At 43.1% G+C, this 20,844-nt stretch overlaps 2 protein-coding genes across 3 annotated transcripts in view; one reads left to right on the top strand and one right to left on the bottom strand.

Moving 5' to 3' along the window:
- The window catches only part of IMMP2L (inner mitochondrial membrane peptidase subunit 2), a 489,148-nt gene that overhangs the window by 262,522 nt on the left and 205,782 nt on the right, over positions 1 to 20,844 (bottom strand). The window lies entirely within an intron of this gene.
- Positions 11,940 to 20,844, top strand: part of LRRN3 (leucine rich repeat neuronal 3) — a 43,138-nt gene continuing 34,233 nt past the window's right edge. For both annotated transcript variants that reach the window (XM_028745759.2, XM_028745760.2), the window contains exon 1: positions 11,940 to 12,361. The gene's annotated coding sequence lies outside the window, so the exon portion shown is untranslated. The remainder of the gene's footprint in view (positions 12,362 to 20,844) is intronic.

The following is a 20,844-nucleotide window of genomic DNA, read 5'->3' as shown; positions in this document are numbered from 1 at the left end:
ACAGAGTTTTGATACAGTACTTCTATTCATTCTGGCGAATAAAAGTTGTTCATTTGAAACCTTTCAGTCTTTCAAACTAAAGAAGTATGCACTGGTTTATGTCCACATAAGCACCTTCAAACTTTATAACAAGGTTCAGCCATCTCCTCTACTTAACGTAATGAGAAATATGCTAGGAATATATGGTTCTGCCTTGTTCTGCATTAGGCTCTTGGTCAATCTAGTTCAGTACTTGACTGCCAGTGTTTCACATGGGACAAACTCAGCCCTATAAAGGATACAGATGCCTGGGATTGAACTGGCAACCTTCTGCATGCAAGGCAGATACCCTGTCCCCTGAGCTATGACTCTTCATCATGCTCTAATGACAGCAGCAGCATTAGTACCAGTAGCAAAACTGTTGGGAAACTGCCAGGGAGATATAGTCCATCATGGCCCCAAGCCGGCTGCCGGACTTCCATCGATCTCCCGTAGCCAGGCAGATCCAGCAGTTAGCGACACGAAGCCTTAGAAATAGATTGCCACATTCTAGGCTTGTGCACACTGTTCTTTATCAGCAGAAAACACAGCCAGAAAGCTTGCACCGAAGAAGAGCATAATTTACAGATTTTATTTAGCGTTGAACAGAACAAAGAGAAAACATGACCGTTCTGAGTCAGTGACTCCGACCGACTGAAATCGAAAGGAAACAGCAAGCATAAACATCCTCAACAGGAAATACGCAGACTCTGTGACTCACAAGCCTGCTCTCTCTTAAGGTGGAACGGAAATATCCTAACATCCTCCCCCTTTCCGTGTAACCTGTAGTACCTGTGGTTCACTCAATTGCAACCTTTGTACATAAACCTTATGTTGTTCTCTGTTAACAACCTTAGACAACAGATCAGCAGGAATTTCATTTCCTGGCATGTAGGACACCTGAATCAGTCCTTTCTGAATACACTCTCTTGCACGATGTAGCTTAATCTGCAAGTACTTGGTTCTTTGCTTGCAACTCTCGGAGTTCAGCAAAGCCAAACACGATCTATTGTCTTGATACACTTGTATAGGACATTTCACAGAAACCCCAATGTCCTTAAACAGTTGCATCAACCATTCACAATCCATGAGTGAAAATGACAGAGCATTGAGTTCTGCTTCACAGGAACTTAGGCTCACTGTTGTTTGCTTCTTGCACAACCAGTCAAACAGGCAGTGGTTGTACATGTAGCATACTCCAGAAGTGCTTGTACCATCTGTGGTGTCACTTCCAAAACTTGCATCTGCAAAGATTTCAAAACCTCCAGTCTTCTGACTGGTGAACCTCAGCCTGTAGTGCATAGTCCCTTTCAAATAGCGGGCTATGCGCTTCAGAGCTTTCCAATCCTGAACCGTAGGATTGTTGGCATGTCTGCTAAGCAGATTACAGCTTACAGCTATGTCAGGTCTTGAACATCTGGCAATGAAATTCAGCTTGCCTAGAACGCATCTGTACAGCGTTGTGTCAGAAAACGCTTCAGCAGTACTATCTACCTGGTAACCTGTCACCATCGGTGTGTCTGCTGGGTTTGCATCAACCAAATTCAACCTGGTTAATACATCAGCAATTTTCTGTGTTTGGTGTACCAGAAAATTACCTGCTTGGTCCTTCTCCACCTGCAGAGAAAGATAGTTGGATACCTCACCAAGATCCTTCATGTCAAAGTGCTCCTTCAGCTGAGCTAGGGTGCTTTGATAGAAAGCCTGATTCTTCCAAAACATCAGAAGATCATCAACAAAACATAAACAATACAGTTTGTTTTGCCCCTCCTCCTTGACAAACACACATGGATCAGCTTTGCCCTGGTGAAAACCTAGAGAAAGCAACGTTTCAGTGAGTTTTGTGTTCCAACACCTGGCACTCTGCTTGAGACCATATAAGGATTTCCGCAGTTTACAGACCATTCCCTTCTGTATCTCCATCCCATCAGGTGGAAGCATAAACAGCTCCTCGTTCAAAATCCCGTACAAAAAAGCTGTATTAATGTCGTGGTGGGAAACATGCAGTTTCTCCTCCGCAGCAATCTTGAGCATCAGCCGAATGCTCTCATATTTGACTGTGGGTGAGTAGGTCTCGTGGTAATCCTGTCCTGGTACCTGTGAAAAACCTCTGGCAACCAATCTGGCTTTGTGTCTGACAACCTTGCCATTCTGGTCTGTCTTGGCCTTGAAGACCCATTTGCTGCCAACCAGTCTCATACCTGGGACTACCGGTACCAGTTCCCAAGTTTGGTTCCTGTTCAAGGAATCAACTTCAGCCTTCATGGCATTAAGCCAAGGCTCAGCATCTTTAGAGGTTAACTCCTGAACCTCTTTGAAGCTTGAAGGTTCCCACACCTTCTCTGAGCTACTAAGAACAGCAGTTGCTGTTTTAGCAAACTCATCAGCATACCTCTTAGGAGGTCTGCCTTTGGTCGCCCTTTCAGACCTGCGAACCAGACGCAAGTCTTCTGGACTCATCTCCTCTTTCTTAGGAGAAAAGTGACCAATGGTGAACAGTGGTTCTTCCAGTTCATTGTCAGACGCATCAGATGGTCTGACTGAGGCCTTTGCACTCTTGTAGTCTGCTGTGTCATCACTCTCACTGACATCAGCAGCAGCGCCGCCCAATGAACTGGAATCCGAACTCTGATCATCATCATCATCATCATCATCCTCATCATCATCATCCTCAGCAGCTTCCTCAGCTTTAGCTGCTTGCTTGACATCACCTTCATCCTCCTCTGGGTAACTCTGGAAAATTCCCACATTTCCCCCCCACTTAGGATTGTACTCAACACTCCTTGTGAACTTTATGGATTTAGAGTCAGTCATCCATACCCTGTATGCACCTTTTTCGTACCCCATGAACAAACCATGTGCCCCACGCTTCCCAAGCTTGTTGGTTTGTGGGGTGCGTACCCACATGTCAGAACCAAAAATTCTCATGTGTTTGGTGTTGGGTTTCTTGCCAAACATCTTCTCATAGGGGGTACAACCAATGGGTGATGACAATCTGCGATTATAGGAGTAAACCAGATTCCCTAAAGCCTCCCCCCAAAACTTATCAGGGAGATTGGCATCATGCAACAAGGTTTTCATTCCTTGCAGCAATGTTTGATTTGCTCTCTCCGCAAGCCCATTCATCCATGGCGATCTGGGGGTTGACATGTCATGCTGGATTCCCTTCTCAGTCAGGAAAGCTTCAAACTGCTGAGAAGTGAATTCCCCGCCCCGATCGGTAAAAAGACAGGAAATACGTTTACCGTGAGCATTCTCCAACCAAGCACAGAATGCCTTAAACTTCGGAAACGCTTGCAATTTCTGTTCGAGCAAAAACACATGAATGTACCTAGAAAAAGAATCAATTAGAACCATGAAGAACCTTGCTCCTCCTAAAGAGGGCGTAAGTGGCCCAACCAGGTCTGCGTGCACTAGCTGGTAGGGCTTGGAAGCCTGCCTGCTAGACTCTTTGCCTTTTGGAGCAACCTTCACCTTGTTCTCTGCACAAGATACACATTTCATGTGATATTTACAGGGTTTGATGTTCAAACCCTCAACCACCTCTGGCATCTTGGCCAGTGCCTTCCAAGAGAGGTGACCAAACCTTCGATGCGCTTCATGAATGCAACCTGCATGAAGAACTTTGTTAGTTTGTGCAACACAACAAGAATTAGCATTAGATACAACAGCAGTGTCCTCATAAGTTATATGGAACAAACCATCCATAAACTTTGCATGCAAATAGTCCTCTTTGCCTTTACTGATGACACAGACGCTCCTCTTGAAGGAAATCTGAAAACCACGTCCAGTAAGCTGCGGGACGCTCAATAAATTGCTTGCAGCTCCAGGAACATATAGTACCCCGCTGATGGTTGTGTGCAAACTTGCAAGTTTCACAGTCCCTTCTCCTGCAATTTGCAACGTCCTTCCATCAGCCAGGTGGATCTCACCTTCCTGAGGCTTGAAGGAGATAAACAGGTGGCGATCCTTAGAAATATGGCGGCTGGCACCTGAATCGATAATAAAACTGCCTTTGGCTGTTGGAGCAGTCTTTACAGCAAGCAAACCCTTGTTTTCCACTGACTTGGGCTTTTGCAGCTTGCCCCCCTGCTGCTCCTGGCCAGCAGACGTGCCTTTAGCCTTTGGTGAAGCTGTGCCAGCAGACATAGCCTTGTCTTCCACTGGCGTGGGCTTTTGCAGCTTGCCCCCCTGCTTCTGGTCAGCAGACGTGCCTTTAGCCTTTGGTGAAGCTGTGCCAGCTAACAAAGCCTTGTTTTTCCCTGGCGCGGGCTCTTCACCCTCCCTTCGCTCCTGGCCATCTGCAGACGCCTGTTTACCTTTGCCTTTCCGGCCTCTGCAAAGGCGATGACCTTGGTTCTCACGAGAACCAGAGCTCTCAGCTGCCGACTCCTTGGCTCCCCCTGGAGGCTGGAATGCTGCCTGGGATGACATCACAGTCTGCTCCCCCTGCAGCTTGCAACCGGTGCCCTCAGCATCCCTGCATACACTCGCATTTTGGGAAACAGCTTGGACCTCCGATGCAGTCAAACTCTGGGCTGGGACGACTGAGTTGTGAGCTTTCATCAAAGCATACCACATTCCACGTGCAGTGGTGTTGCCAGCCAGCGTCTTAATTTCCTCAAGAGATACGGATAAGACTATTACGTCAATCGCCTTCGAATCATCGGCTTTCCATCTCTCTGTCAGAGGAACTGGGGGGGCCTCACTCACGGTATGCCACACCCTAAACTGACGCAGCAAACTCTCACACCATTTTGCCCAGGTTTCATAATTCTGCCCATGTAACTTAAGGCATTCAGCATTTGCCTCAGAAGCTTGGAAAAACTCCATTTCCAGCTTTCTGCTTTAGCCGTGAGTCGTTTTTAACTGCAGAGACTCCTTATCTTGGCAGCCATTAATCACGATGCCTTTTGGCTCGGCTCCCAGGCCAATTAAGCCTTGCCGGAGTTCAAAGGCTCCTTGTTGAGGTAAACAGAAAAGCCTCCGCTCTCGCTGCTTTCGCTTTTCACATACCTCTCAAACGCAGTCTGTTGCAGCTTTACTCTCCTGTAGGTGCTGTGAATCTGGGCCCGAAACCTTGTTGTTGGGAAACTGCCAGGGAGATATAGTCCATCATGGCCCCAAGCCGGCTGCCGGACTTCCATCGATCTCCCGTAGCCAGGCAGATCCAGCAGTTAGCGACACGAAGCCTTAGAAATAGATTGCCACATTCTAGGCTTGTGCACACTGTTCTTTATCAGCAGAAAACACAGCCAGAAAGCTTGCACCGAAGAAGAGCATAATTTACAGATTTTATTTAGCGTTGAACAGAACAAAGAGAAAACATGACCGTTCTGAGTCAGTGACTCCGACCGACTGAAATCGAAAGGAAACAGCAAGCATAAACATCCTCAACAGGAAATACGCAGACTCTGTGACTCACAAGCCTGCTCTCTCTTAAGGTGGAACGGAAATATCCTAACAAAAACATGGTTTCCCAAAGGCTGGTAGGGAGGGCTGCTGTTTACCTAAAATTGCATTTGGCAAATCCGCCACTCACCTACCTGCTAGGAGTAAAGTTTACTCCCAAGTAGCAATGTTTGCTCATTCCTCTTTAGTCATAGTAGTGTTCCTCAGGTTTTGTAGGTAGCTGTGTGGTTAACCACATTGTGGGGGTAAAACTGAGGACAGTCAAGTACACTGCCTTGAGTAGATAAATAAAATTTCTGCGAATAAGGGAAGTTCAAATTGCACATGGCTGCTGAACTCATCACATATATTCTCATTCTCTTCCTGGCAGGGAAGGAGAAGCCCATATTAGCTAACATCTCTCTGAAATCATTCCAACTGACTGGTCTGAATAGACATCATGGGTTATATTAGAATTTGAGAAATATTTTGAAAACAAATAGCTTAGATGGTAGAGCATGTGACTCTTAATCTCAGGGTTGTGGGTTTGAGCCCCACAAGGGGCAAAAAGATTCCTGTATTGCAGGAGGTTGGACTAGATGACCCTGAGGGACCCTTCCAACTTTGCAAATCTGCTATTCTACTAAATCTGAATGTACCTATAACTTCCCCAAATTAACAGAACTAACAAGCTGACTGAGCCTACCATAATGATCAGTAAAAGAGAAGGCTATATATAATAAGCATGTTTCGCTGTTTCACCTGTTGCCACTTTTGAGTCCTGCTGTTATGTTTTAGGAAATTAAATGCCTGGAAAGTTGAAGGAACATAAACTGGGTTATGTTTTCATTTAGCTCTTTATTGAGAATGCCGCAAAACAACAACAACAAAAAAAAAAAAACCCAACCTTACATTTTCAGCATGTGCGACCCTATGATTATTTCTAGGACTGAATTCCTGGTCTGGAGAAAGGACTAGTTTTCCACTCCTTTCTTTTCCACATAGCACTGTAAACAAGGGACAAATTGTGCATTTCAGTATTTGTACTAGGCGTTTTTACAGCCTTTCTATTATGCATCTAAATAATTTTGATGCCTTTGAACTTTATTTCATATACATATTGTATCCTTGAGGAAAACAGTAAAAAAAAAAAGCTTTTACTTTATTAGACGTTTTTACTTCACTGTAGTGCAGCTTTCTTTATTCTCCCATTTTTCTTTCCTTCAAGCTTCCTATTTCACCATTAAGGGTTTTAGCACTGGCCAATAGCAAATGAATTTAATGAAGCCTTTGCACTTGAATTGCTGATTATAAACACAATGGAAGACAAATTTACATTAAATGTAGAAATGTTGTTGGGGATTTATGGTCTTGAAATATATTTAGCAATCAGGAAATTTAAAACACACGCATACAAAGACCGCAAATACCTGGGAGTACTCCTGAGTGGACATGGATAGGATTGTGCTGTAAGCCACATAATATGCTAAAATTCATAGGTAGTATTTTAAATGTGTGAATATGCGTGATGTGAAGCATATTGACTCTGCTCTTCAGCCAAAAAGAGATCCCAGAGTGGTTTCCAAATATGAGTAATGAGACAGATCCTGCCCCACCAGAAAGAAGTCTAAAAGCCACAGAACAAAAGGAAAAGGAAATGAGAGGAGAGAAAAACAAACTAACTCCAGCAGTAGTCTTTATAATAAAGTTCTTATAACACCCAGCTGGGATGATAATGGTTCAAGGAAAGGAGTTTCTGGTCTCTCTCTGCAGCCAATGGAATGGCACTGCTGCCAGGTTGCAAGAAAAAGAAAACTAACAGGCTTTTAAAAAGAAATCAAGGTTTGTGTGTGTGTTTTTCCTCTTAAGGAAAGTAAAGGAGGGTTGTTATATTCTTATAATAATAAAATTTAATAACTGGTGAAGAACACTTTGTGTTTTTACATCAGTCCCAGAGGATTTGTTTTCTACTTTTGAAGCTGGGGAGGCTTTAGCATTTTCAACATGTTTTATTTCTCTAACAGCATTTACCCTAGCTTCTGTCTGTCAGGAATCACCTCAATCTTTAGTTTCCTTTTAAGTGAGACTTTGCATGCTCTTTGGCAAGAATTCTAACTTGAGCGCAATTGAGTAATCATCATAACCATATGCAAAAACTCGCTGAAGACATTTGCCCACTTGTTCTTGTGCTGCTTGTTCCTGCCATTTATGAACATTGAATCCTCTTGACAAACTACTTCAGGGATAGGCAATCTGCATCCCTCTAGATGTTATTGTACTCCAACTCCCATCATTCCTGGGTCAGGCTGATGGGAACTGGAGTCCAAAAAACATCTGGAGGGTCACACGTTCCCCACCCAAAGCCTACTTTCAGCAATTTCTCTTCAGCATATTTCAATTTAACTTCTTCCATCAGCTCAAAATGCCAAAATGCCACATGACCTTTTAGAAAAACAAGTAAATAAATCAATACCAAATAACCTGCCAAACTTCTGAAACTGGGATTGCTGTCCAAAGCAGTTTGTGCTATAGTACAGATATCTACCATTCAAAACGACAGCAGTGAAACTATTAACTCACTGGTCATGTCCAAGATCCTAGGACAGGCCGGATGCTGTTGTTGATGGCAAGCAGTCCTGCTTACAATGGTTTCCTTGAAAAAGAGGCGAGTTAATATCTTTTTCAGACATAATGATAACTGATGACCCATCAATATTAATTATTAGTCAAGTGTTTTAGAACTTCTCTATGGTGGAGGCGTCAGCAACTGGTCCCTGATCAGTTCTGTAGTCAAGCTGCCAAACCTTGATTGATAAGTGACCCTAATATTGTTTTATGGATGAAATGAATCTGAGATAGTTTGGATGCAAGCACACATTTGGGTCTTGGACTTCTTATTTATATATTTATTTGAACCTTAGGGTCTCCTGGGTCTTAGTCCAACACTCTAAGTACTACACCACACCAGCTCACCTTCAATTTTTGGTTACGTGTGTCTAATTCACAGAAACTTTGCTTCTGGGACTTCTTTGTTCATGCTGATGTATTTGCTTTGGAAATGTGATGTTCCCTCTAGTCCACCAAGAGTGCCCATCATTTTACCTTTGCTCCATCCCTTCTAGAACCTTTGAATTTGCAAGCCAGATGGACATACATTCCCAGTTTGATTTTGTCTGGACCCAAACTGCTTTGCTGGAATCATGATAAGATGCAGAATAGTGACTGGGATCCAAGAACTACTTCAGTTTGTATACAAAAAGGCTCAGACACACCCAGTGGGATTTTTGCTCTTGGAATTAGCTCTTCCATTGCTTTACTTTTGATTATGACCAAACCTCCATAAGATCTCACTTAGCGCTTCAATTATATGTCTAAATACAAACTCAAACCTACATCTCTCTCTCTCTCTCTCTCTCTCTCTCTATATATATATATATATATATATATATATATATATATATATATATACCCAGTTTAGTAGAATACCCTGCTATTTCAAAACTTCAAATCATCATAGTGAAATCAACCTCTAGTTGAAAAGAACCTCTAGTGAAGCTTAATCATCATAATTGTCTCAGTTATAAAAATGATTTTGCTTTGCAAGCATTCTGGGACATCGTTAAAGCATCCTTGAAAAATAATCCAACTGAAAATTAAAACATTTATCAGCTATGAATAAAGTATATTATTTAAATATTGCTTAGAATTGTTGTAGAGTATACCTGTAATTCATCAAGCAAGTGCTTTAAAATATGTTAGATTACAGCACCTTACTCCCCTTATGAGAGTGTACTTGAATTGGTTTGATTAGTTACACCTCCAATTATACAGTCCACAGCAATCAACCAAAATGAACCACTTATGTAGTTACTTAATAAGTGCACAACCTGAAATTCCTCTCCCAGTCTCCCCACACTCCCATCAAAAATACTGCATACCATATCTAACTTAGGATACTAGCGTGTACAGGTGTAAAGTTTGTATGATCTAGTAAATGCTGCCCACATGCAAGAAAGGTTCTTCAGAGGCCCAGCATCTTCTGTTGAACACACATAATTCCTGCCTGTCTACTTCCCCATTTGCTTCAACAGAACAGCTCCCTTTGAGCATGCAAAGCTATATCCTTCATTCAAGTGTGTTGAAAGACCTAAGTAAGCAGAGGGAATTTCAATGTTCACCACAGAGACAACCCCTGGCAGTGAAACACTACATCAGAATGAATGCCAATATGGTTTTCAAATGCCTGCTTTAAAAAAAAACTCTTGACCGCAAACCTATACTTGTAGGGAGAAAGCTCCATGGAACACAGTGGAACTTAAAGGTAAAGGTAAAGGGACCCCTGACCACTAGGTCCAGTCGTGACCAGCTCTGGGGTTGCGGCACTCATCTCACTTTATTGGCCGAGGGAGCCGGCATACAGCTTCCGGGTCATGTGGCCAGCATGACTAAGCCGCTTCTGGCGAACCAGAGCAGCACACAGAAATGCCGTTTACCTTCCCGCCGGAGCGGTACCTATTTATCTACTTGCACTTTGATGTGCTTTTGAACTGCTAGGTTGGCAGGAGCAGGGACTGAGCAACAGGAGCTCACTCCATCGTGGGGATTCGAACCGCCGACCTTCTGATCGGCAAGTCCTAGGCTCTTACTTTTGAGTAAACATGTTCAGAATTAAGGGAAGGCCCATAGATAGCTCAGTGGAACCACTCTACTCTCCAGGTAGAGGTCTGGCAGGCCTCAGCCAATCAGTGTAGCCCAGGGTTTCTCCAGCAGCTTTTGAATTACAACTCCCAGCATCCATAGCTAGCAGAAGCAGTGGTCAGGGACACTGGCGGAGGAAAGGGGGGCAGGGTGAGGGGAGGGGGATACCATTGCGGCTGCTCCCCCTGACATGTGCCGCGCACCCCCCACCGCACCAGGCGCCACGTCCCCACAGACACGCCCCTGGGACATGCACCACACCCCCATGGGATGCACGCCACATCCCTGGGACACGTGCCAACCACACCCCCATCTGCTCTCCCCCCCCCACGGTACCGGAGTATGCAGCTTCCCCCCTGGTCAGGGATGATGGGAGTTGCAGTCCAAAAACAGCTGGAGACCCAAGTTTGGGAAACCCCGGTGTAGCCAATACTGACAGAGATGAGCCAATAGTCTAACTTGGTATAAGCCAGCTTTCTCTGAATTATCCTGTTAAACAGGGTTCTTTTCTTGGGGGGCGGGGAATGAATGACATAATTCAGAAAGCAACACATGATTGCTTATATTTAATCCTAATGATTTAGAAAGGCAATACAAGAGATATGAGCACTTAGATAATGATCTTAGATTATATTTTAACAGTTCAAAACCACCAGTTTGAGCTGTGAAACACTGACTATCCACCTTTAAAAATTTCCAATGAAGTCAGAATGTAACACCCTGCAGTGCTAGTAAAACTGTATAACAATACAGCACTGGAAGTATGCCATCTTGCTGAAGCAGCAGCTTTTTATATTTAAATGTGTGTTTGTTACATGCAAAAAAAGTAGTTTACAATATTCTACTATTAATTTCATTTAAAAGGTCATGCTTGCAGTCACTGAAAACTCCTAATGTTGTTATTACATATGACTGTCCAAGACATGCTGAGGAAAACAGATGAGAAGTTTTATTTTATTCCACTAGAGGGTGGCCTCCCAAAAGCTGGGCTATATCCGTGAATGTGTACAGTAAATCCAACCCTTTCTCAGATTTGACCTGTTGATTACCAAAACTTCTTGGGGAACTTGCCAGCAATATTTTGCAATCCGACTATTTTTAGAAGTAATCCAATGCAGATTTGTATTTTGCACTAGGAATATATATTTTTAGAGCCCGTCCTAAATTTCTGCAAATTTTCAGACTAGGTTTCTGATAGGTTACTTTGCCTAGAAATTGAGAAAAAGCATGAAACAAACTAAAGAAGAAGAAAAAACCGCACAAAAACCCCCCAGCTGATTTACAGCTATCCAATGAACTGTACACGTAACGAGGAGACACAAAACTCGCCATTTCTGTGGGTACCTATCTGCTTACTAATTCTGCTTGCTTACTGACTCCATATTTGGAAATGAGCAAAGATGGATTTGGCTGCCAGTCAGTATGAAGCAAAAACCTAGGTATTAAAAGGGGGGTGGAAAATATGGGAGCTGCAATACAGTGCAAGGTGTTGCAAGTAGATCACAACTCTGCAAAAAGAGAGAGAGAAAGAGAAATGCTTTTTTCATTTACTAATGAGCTCGCATAGCTAGGGATTTACCTAGTTTGAATCATGCTCTTTGGACGCTCTCTCGGTCCTTGCCCTAAACCCATTAAACACAGCCCAGCACATCCAATCATGCCTCTTCCTTTGGTGTCTGGGAAAAGAATGCCGAGAAGCCGAGAATGGGTCTCTTCCCCCGCTTATTTGTACCCTAAGCAGCAATGTCATCTAACAGACAGGTTGCCTCCACCAACCAGACCCCAGCAGCTACGTCTTGGCACTCTCCGGCTATTGGCTGCTCTCTGGGGAGTGGAGGGTATTCAGTTATTAATGACCGCTGAGCAGGCAGCACCATGTCAGTGTGACAACTGATCGGGTGAACGATGCACCAGTAACCACCATGGAAACGAGGAGGAGGAGGAAGAAAAGCTAGCGAGCATCTCTCTTTTCTCCCCTCCTTTCTCTCTCTCCTCCTCCCCCTCCTGCATTGGATTGTGAGCTTCCAACAGCCAGCCAGCGACACAGAGCTCTCTGCTCAAAGTAAAAGGATCTGAGCCTGCTGCACGGAGGTTTCCCTCCTATTACAGGATCTATAGAGACAACCATCGCCTGCCCTATCTCTGCGTGCCCAGAGCCGTCTCCTTAGCATCACACCAGCGGTATGTGGTCACCTGAACTAACGGATTCAAATATGCAGGAGGCGTCCAGGACTGAAACTACTCTTTTTGCAAGGTAAGTGCCTTGTTTATCGGAAGTTGCGGGGGCTTTTTTTTTGATGCTGTTTACTATTTATGCATTTCTTCTCCGCTTTAGTTGAAACCCTTTATACACTTTCTTCCCCTCCCTCCTCCACATTTTACTCTTTCAGAGAGAAATACAAAGGAACCCCTGTGTGCTCCCAGCTTCTCACCACCTCCACCAAATCCTCATCAATCTAAAACATTTTTATTTTTATTTTTTTGCAGGACACTCACTCAGATGGGTGTTTTACTCAGCTAAAGCAAAAATGAAAAAAGCAGTATGTTTGTATAATCCGATTCTCGGGGTTTTCAGTGCAAAAAATAAAACCGCAGACTTTCTCTGTGTTTGGGAGCCAATTACATGAGACGCCGGGCTGCCTTTTTAACCTGCTTCCAATAGCTGGATTACAGCAAAATGCCACTATATGTCACATTGGGAGCTAAAAGCCACCGAGCAAGAAGGCTGAATGAGAATATCGCAAACAGTTATTGAATTTCTGCCAGACCACATTTTAAGGACTGTGGCAAATGACTTATAGACACACATGCACACAAGCAAGCACACACACACACACACACACACACACACACACACAACCCTGACAGTCAGAAAGGCCAGTAGGGAATGTCTGTTGCAGCTGGAACTGACATATGCAAGGTAAAAAGGACAGCATTAACCAGAAGAGGTCTAGGCTTCTGTGGTCATTCAAAGGATCACAACACAATGCCAGCAAGTGCATTTTTCACTGGAGAACACTGTGAGTTCTGACCCTTTATCATATACCGTGTGCTGTTCCCCCCTGCCCCATACAAAAGCTCAGAAGTGTTTTCTTTTAAAAGGGGGTGGGGGAAAACCGTGGCTTTTAATAGTTCTGCCCCGTTTTGACCAGCATTGCCATTTGGAATCAGCAAAACGGTCTGCTTGAGAATAAAGGCAGAAGACAACCTACCTATAAAGTAGGTAATGGAAACTGACTTGTCAGGCTAGCCTGTGTGTATGTGTAAAACAGAGAGAGAAGGAGAGATTAATATATCTAATGTAAGCAAACGCTTGCTACATCCCTTAATATAATACAGCCATTAAAGTACAACAGCAGAAATTATTATTATTATTATTATTATTATTATTATTATTATTATTATTATGTTCCCATTAATATATCTGTTAAGAGGTATCACTTCACAATGAGGAAAAGAGAAATAGCAAATGACAGCAGCTGAATAATATGATAAAAATAGTTTTTAAAAAATGTATTTGTTATAGACCTTATACAGTTTGTGGACACGTTTTGAAACCAACTGAGGAGCCACACATCTCCTCAAATGGATCCCTCCTCTCCTCTCCTTCCTATGTAAAACACCGGAGGGAACTTCTTCTCCCATCCCCCTTCCCAGTGCCAAAGCAGCTATTTTCCTGGACAACTCCAACCCGAAAGTTAATCTTGGTTCTGCAGTGTAAAATTGAAAGGGGGGGGGGGGAGAAACCCAGCAGAAACGACAAGTCATCTTCTTCCTACCTGTCACTTTCTCATAAATATGTCAGGAAGTGGGGAGCTTAACAGTATGTTTGGCGAGAAGTCGATTAATTCAGTTGACCTTTCTAAATGATGGCAATAAAGCAGCCCCGGCAATATGCCACCACATTTGATTTCCCCTCAGATAATGAATGAGTTTTAAGGCAGCGTTCCTTTCCCTTTTCAGGCTAGGAAAGGTGGTGATGCATTTGCTCCTGTTACTGGCAAGCTTGCTTGTCATTCTTCAGAAGCTGCATAAAATCCAGCGGCTTGCTTGCTTGTGTGTGTGTGTGTGTGTGTGTGTGTGTGTGTTTTCTTTTTAAAAGAACCCTTGAGCCTGATTCATCACCCAGAAGCAAACAACCATTGCATGAAATCTACCTTGGCGAGCACATTTTCCCTCTTTCAAGGAGAGCTGCAACCCTCCTGCTTTCAGCTCATGCAAATATGTTACACTGCAGTAATGAAATAAATCATACTGCATCTTTGGTGATGTATTTAGTGCACCGCTTGAATGAAAGCAGGGTCAAGGGGAGTGGGGGCTGAATGCCCGCACCCGATACGTACTCAGGACTTTTGTGGCTCATTTTTATGTGGTCAATAACATTCCAAGCTGCCTTGGGTCACTTTACGTCTAGGCTACCTTGTTCCACATAGCAGTGGTGTAGAAATAGGCAAATGGTGTGGTAGTATGCCGTAGAGCTTGTCAAAATGCCATGTTTGTGAATATCAAAAAAGAGCAAGGAGCCACACTCATGCATGTCCAAAGAACAATCAAGGTAGTTTTAGCCATGGCTATATACCAATGTTACAGGTGATCCTGTCTTTTGAAGAACATGCTGCAAACCCTGCTGGAATAATGGGATAATATATAATGTGAAAGGACTGCAAGCCTGTGAGTTTTAATTTTTTTCTCCCCAGAGAGTCGGTAGTGGTATCAGTACATTTGGAATAACCAGGTACATGTGGTTTGGAGAGGTACCTGTTTATTAAATTGCAGCCTATACAAACACACTAGGTAGGTAAGTACCCATTAATACCTCTCCTAGATGAAGCTGGTGTGATACCAGTGTGCCACGCCAAAATTCTCTATTGAAAAGATTAAAAAGATGATGCTCATTGTTGAGATATGTATGAAATTCATGCTGGAGCTGTTAACTGAGGTGAGCTTGTCAAAATGCTGTGTTCATGAATATCACCCCTGCAAGGAGGAAGAGAGGGAGTGCTACTGGTTCGTGCCAGCAAATCACTCATTTTTCATCAGCCATATGGACGTAACCCAATCTTTGGACTTGAATTACAGTCAATTACAAACCCACATGCTTTCCCCAAACCAGCTCCTGACTAATACATAGTAGTAAACATCTGTCGCCATAGCCAGAAAGGCTGCTGCAACTTTTGGTCAGAGTATGCACATACAAGCTCATTCAATAGCTAACTTTAGTGCTAACTCTTGTGAGAGAAGAAGATAAAGACAAGCTTGTGTTTTAAAAAAGCAAAAGTAATATTATCCAAAAAGTGGCAACTGATAAACCCTATGGTTTTCCTTTCCGGCATCATAAAAAAATACAGTTCAGGCAAGTTAAGCAGCAATTTTGAGAATTCTTCATTCAATGGCAACTTCTGGTGCTGAAAAACAGATCAAAAACTTTTTACCCCACTGTCAGAAGCAGATTGTTTGCAAACTAAACTTCTAAAATGTGACAAGAAAACTGGCACAATTTATAAAGTGTTTTGCACAAACATGTTTAAAAAGAGAGAGCTTGTAAGAGACATATAAATATGTTGGAACAATAATATTAATCTAATACTACAACTTAATGAAAACCAGAACTAACTCAAGGTAATACAGAATGCAATCACCCTACCTGAGGAGAAATCACAGTAACACAGAAAAGTTCAATTATAGCAAGGTCAAATTCATCTTGAAAAGAGGAAATGCTGGCCTGTGCAATCTGAAAAAGTAATCTGATATGTTTATACTGATTAGAGATCAGTACTGCTTTTTGTAAGGTTTGGCCAATGAGAAAACATCATTTATGCCATTCTTTGTCTGCAGCTGATGCATTAGTCAACAGATAGATGATTTTCCTCCACCTTTCTGGGTTACACTAGGTGTTGCTCTAGACATTGAGAGCATAGAAACATGATCTCAGTCGTGGTGTAGTACAAACCAGAGTTATCTACCAAGTCCCATCAGACCTTCACCAGTGCCATATTGGAGTTATTTAGAATAGTTTTCTCATTCCTTGGAGAGAATTTCTAGGTCTTTTCAGGTTGGCACCCAATCAGCAACCACTCTGCCAGTTACAAAATAAGACGAACAAAGCTCCATCTGTGTCTAGTAGCAACCTCCTTGAAACCTTAGCTAACTAGGATTTGAATGCTCTGACATCTTTTCCCAACAAACATGCACACTATAATCCCATTTATTATAGGAAACTATAAGAAATAACAAGAGCAGTAAGCGTGTTTGTAGGCTGTCCCACAGCAGACTGCAAGTAGATGCTTAGATAATTAAAACGTTCCACCTTAAAAAAAATAAAAAAAAATAAAACCTTCAAAGAGAAAAGTAGTCATCAAGGAAAAGGACTCTAGCAGAGCCTTCTTCCTGACAGGCCACTTTTCTATGGCTGGCTGTATTTTTTGTTTGTTTGATCTAGAATAACACTATATCACATGAGCTCTCAATTTAGAACACTATGTAGCCCAGCAGCAGATTTGCCATCTCCCCACAAAAGTAACCATATTCATACAATTGCACACCATTACATTTGCAATGTCCCTTTCTCCATCTACACAGAGGTGCTTCTTTCCATACTTTGTGGTACATACCACCACACAGTGTTGGTTCTAGGTTTCAGAAGTCCCTTGGGCAAAGTGTTCTTGGTGGGACCCCTTCCTCCAGGTGACCCCTACCTCTTCTTCCTTACATGAGTGGACCCACCTGAGTGGGATTGGCAGCAGTCCCCCAGCTGGCACAGGAGCCTTGGCAGGCAACTGGTAATGGCAGCTTCGGGTGCTTGCCTGGATCAGACACATGCATGATAGCCAACTGCAGCCCACCTAGACTCCTATCCCTCTATGTCAGGGTTTCCCAAACTTGGGTCTCCAGCTATTGTTGGACTACAACTCCCATCTGCCCTAACCAGCAGGACCAGTGGTCAGGGATGATGGGAATTGTAGTCCAAAAGAGGCTGGAGACCCAAGTTTGGGAAACACTACTCTACATGGGCAGGTTATGTGTGCATTCTCCATAAGGTGTAGTGACTGTACACCATGCCCAGTTCTTATGCATATTATTGTTATTATTTATTAAAATTATGTACCACCCATCATCTGAAGATCACATGGTGGTTTACAAGATAAAAACAAAAAAATGAATACAATAATAATGAACAAAAACAATACACACACACCCCAAAGTTTAAAAGGCTTTTTTTTTTTTTTAATTAGCCAAAGGCCTGGTTATTGAGAAAAGTTTTCACCTTCCACCTAAGGAGATACAGTATAATGAAGGCACCAGGTGAGCCTCCCTAGGGAGAGCATTCTGCAAGCCAAGAGCCACCACAGAAAAGGCCCATTCTCATGTTGTGTTGCTGTCCTCAAGATCTCTTTAGGAGAACACACTCTAAGAAGGACCTCACATGATTTCAGATCCAGGTCAGTTTGTATGGGCATAGGTGGTCCTTGAGGTATTGTGGTCCTGAGCCATTTAAAGCTTTATGGGTCGAAACCAGCAGTTTGAATTGGGCCCAGAAACAATTTACCAGCCAATGCAATTGGGCCTGGATTGGTGTCATACGCTCAAACTGTCTTGTCTCACTGAGCATCCTGCCCACTGAAATCTGCAGAAGTTTCTTCAGAGGCAGCCCTATGTATAGCATATTGCAGTAATCTAATCTAGAGGTTACCAGAGCATACACACCAGCTGATGGCATATATGTGCTTCTTATAGGTCAGAGCCTTGGGTCCCCAGTTGTTGGTAGATTACAACTCACATCATCCCCGGCCAGCTTAGCCACTGGTCAGGAATGGTGGAAGTTACAGGCTAACAGCATCTGGGAACCCAAGGCTGAAGAACACTGTGACAACCAAGGGTACCAGTCAGGGCACTCCACCTCATTAAGCAGCACAATCTGGTATAAGAGTATATACCTGGTATATTGTGGTATATGTGGTATATGTGGTATATTGTGGTATATTGTGATGTGAAATGCTGGGATAGTTTGAGCAAGCTGAATTAACTAAAATGCAAATGGCATGGGTGACTGCCTTGAAAGATTTAACATTTGATAGAACCACCATCAAGATATAATGTTTGAAAATCACAAGGGCTAAAGGCTCAGTTTAGAAGTTTAGTGGCCTCCATGGAATTGCTTTGATCGCTCCAACAGGTCAATGACTTGGCAGGAATAGACTGTAGGTGGCAATTTATGAATGGGCACCTCAACATAGGGTCTGTCAAGTGCTACCATAGTTTGTGCCTTACAGCAGCATCGAGGGGGGGGCATGCAATACAGCTGTGTAAATCATGGTGGCTGCACATGGAAACCACCACTTCCCCACAATCCCTGCCAAGTTGCAAGCCCCACATGGGACCACAGAACATCTGAACTGGGTCCATGACTTCCTAACCTACATGCTTCCTTGCCAAATTGTGCCTGTCTGCATTTGTGGAAACAAAAGATGCAATCCAAGAAAATCAGCATAAAGTAAAGCAGCGACATTATGAGCAACTGTTGCTGTTCACAGAAAAGGCATAAGCCAAATTCCATTCTGGCAAAAGCCTGCTGACTTTTAGAGATAAAAAAAAATAAAAAAAATTCTCCACAGTATTTATATCAAGCTGGGTAACAGCTCAGAATAACATATCTGTGAATCTGTTACAATCATGTTAAGCGAAAAAGAAACCACTTACCAGTATCCCTTGCTGCTAAAAAATCTCTATTTAAACACTGCAATAGTTGAACAAAATTCTAAAGTGGGGGGGGGGGGTAGCTTTTCAAAATGCCTACTATTTACTTGCATTATCCCAGGAGTCTTTACCGGGAGGCTCTTGTCATGTGAATAACTGCTGTGCAAGAAAATGCATTATAATCTACAAAACATTTTGTAAGGGGGAAAAAAAGGTTAGGTTCAACCGTAGCGAGAATTCCCTGGATATCTGGCTACCTGCATTAAGGAAAAAAATGACTGTTTGCACAGTGCTGTATCTAGGGGCCTGGCAATTTTTGCAATGGCTTGCTGAATAAATTAGAGACTCACAGCATGTAACTTACATATGAACAACTACCAAAAATATCCACTGGGAATTGCTTCACTACTCCACTTAGAATTGAAAGCTACAACAGTGTAGGAAGTGTCAAAGGAAAGAAAGCAGAAATAATCCCCTTGTGTTCCCCATGCAAGAAGGCAGCAGGGGAGTGTTTGAATCATCGTCAAGGACTAAGAGAGGCTCTGCCCCACCAACACCACCTAGGAAGAGTGGAGGAAAGGGCAAAACAAGTTAAAATGTTTCCCCCGATAAGCATAGACCTAGTAATTGCTTCAACCCTAAACAGAGGTTGGCTAAAACTGATTGCCTCCAGCAAACCTCAATTTGTGGAAAGTACAGACTTTAGGGAAGCGGGTGGCACTGTGGTCTAAACCACTGAGCCTAGGACTTGCCGATCAGAAGGTCGGTGGTTCGAATCCCCGCGATGGGGTGAGCTCCCGTTGCTTTGTCCCTGCTTCTGCCAACCTAGCAGTTCAAAAGAACCTCAAAGTGCAAGTAGATAAATAGGTACCGCTCTGGTGGGAAGGTAAACGGCGTTTCCGTGCACTGCTCTGGTTTGCCAGAAGCAGCTTAGTCATGCTGGCCACATGACCTGGAAGTTGTACACCGGTTCCCTTGGCCGATAAAGCGAGATGAGCGCCGCAACCCCAGAGTCGGTCACGACTGGACCTAATGGTCAGGGGTACCTTTACCTTTACCTTTACAGATTTTTTAATTATATGTTGTTTCTGCTATATATAGAACATGGTGGTCTCTGCTGTAAAATCTCTATATTTATTAACATCCTTGCTTTTTAAATTTCATTTTCTGCCTTGAGTTGGATGCCTTTGTGCAGGACAAGTTCTGCTCATATGTAGGTATTTGCAATAGCTAAGTGCAAGAAAAGAATGTACAGCAAATTGCTATGCGTGCAGCCCGATCCTATGCATGCTTACTAATGCATAAGTGAAAAAGTAAATCCCAATGAGTTCAATGAGGATAATTCCCAAGCACATGTTCCTAGTGGCAGTGGCATGTTCCTAGCTGCAGCCACTCATCATAATCCTATGCATGTTTCCTCAGAAGTATACCCCAGGAAAGTGTGTGCACAGTTATGTGGGACTAAGTCCAACTGAACACAGCAGAACTTACTGCTGAGGAAACATACATGAGAATACAATGTGAATCGTCTACAAGTCAAGCATGGAATCGTTCCACAAATCAGCATAAAGATGATATGTCACATCCCCTTAGCAATTAACATGTGACAATTGTAATGGCATAAACCTTAAGAGAGCTTGCTACTTCCCCAGGGCCTGGTGAAAAGTCTGCCCCAAAGTTAGTTTAAAATATTTCATTCTAAACAGACATTTGCTGACAGCGCCAACAGTCAGGGGTCATGGATTTTGCCAAGCATCCGTATTTCACATGGATAATTTGCGAACGTGTCAGAGATGTGTGTGGCTAATAGCAGATATCTGACAAGTCAAATCTCTAAGAGATTTTCTTCTTAACTAGATGGATCCAGTCTAGTGCTGACAGGTAGCATTGCCTGATTCACCACAGTTAATTCTCATCTACCCACAACCTAATGACCCTAAATAAAGCAGCTTCCCTCTGACAGTTCCTTTCTAGAAGAAAATGTGCCATGAAGGTGGAGGGAAGGAGAACATGCTACAGAAAAATATGTAACCTCATTTCTCC

The sequence above is a fragment of the Podarcis muralis genome, chromosome 10, assembly GCF_964188315.1.
Source record: "Podarcis muralis chromosome 10, rPodMur119.hap1.1, whole genome shotgun sequence".
NCBI lineage: Eukaryota > Metazoa > Chordata > Lepidosauria > Squamata > Lacertidae > Podarcis > Podarcis muralis.
This window is presented reverse-complemented; position numbering and strand designations above follow the sequence as displayed.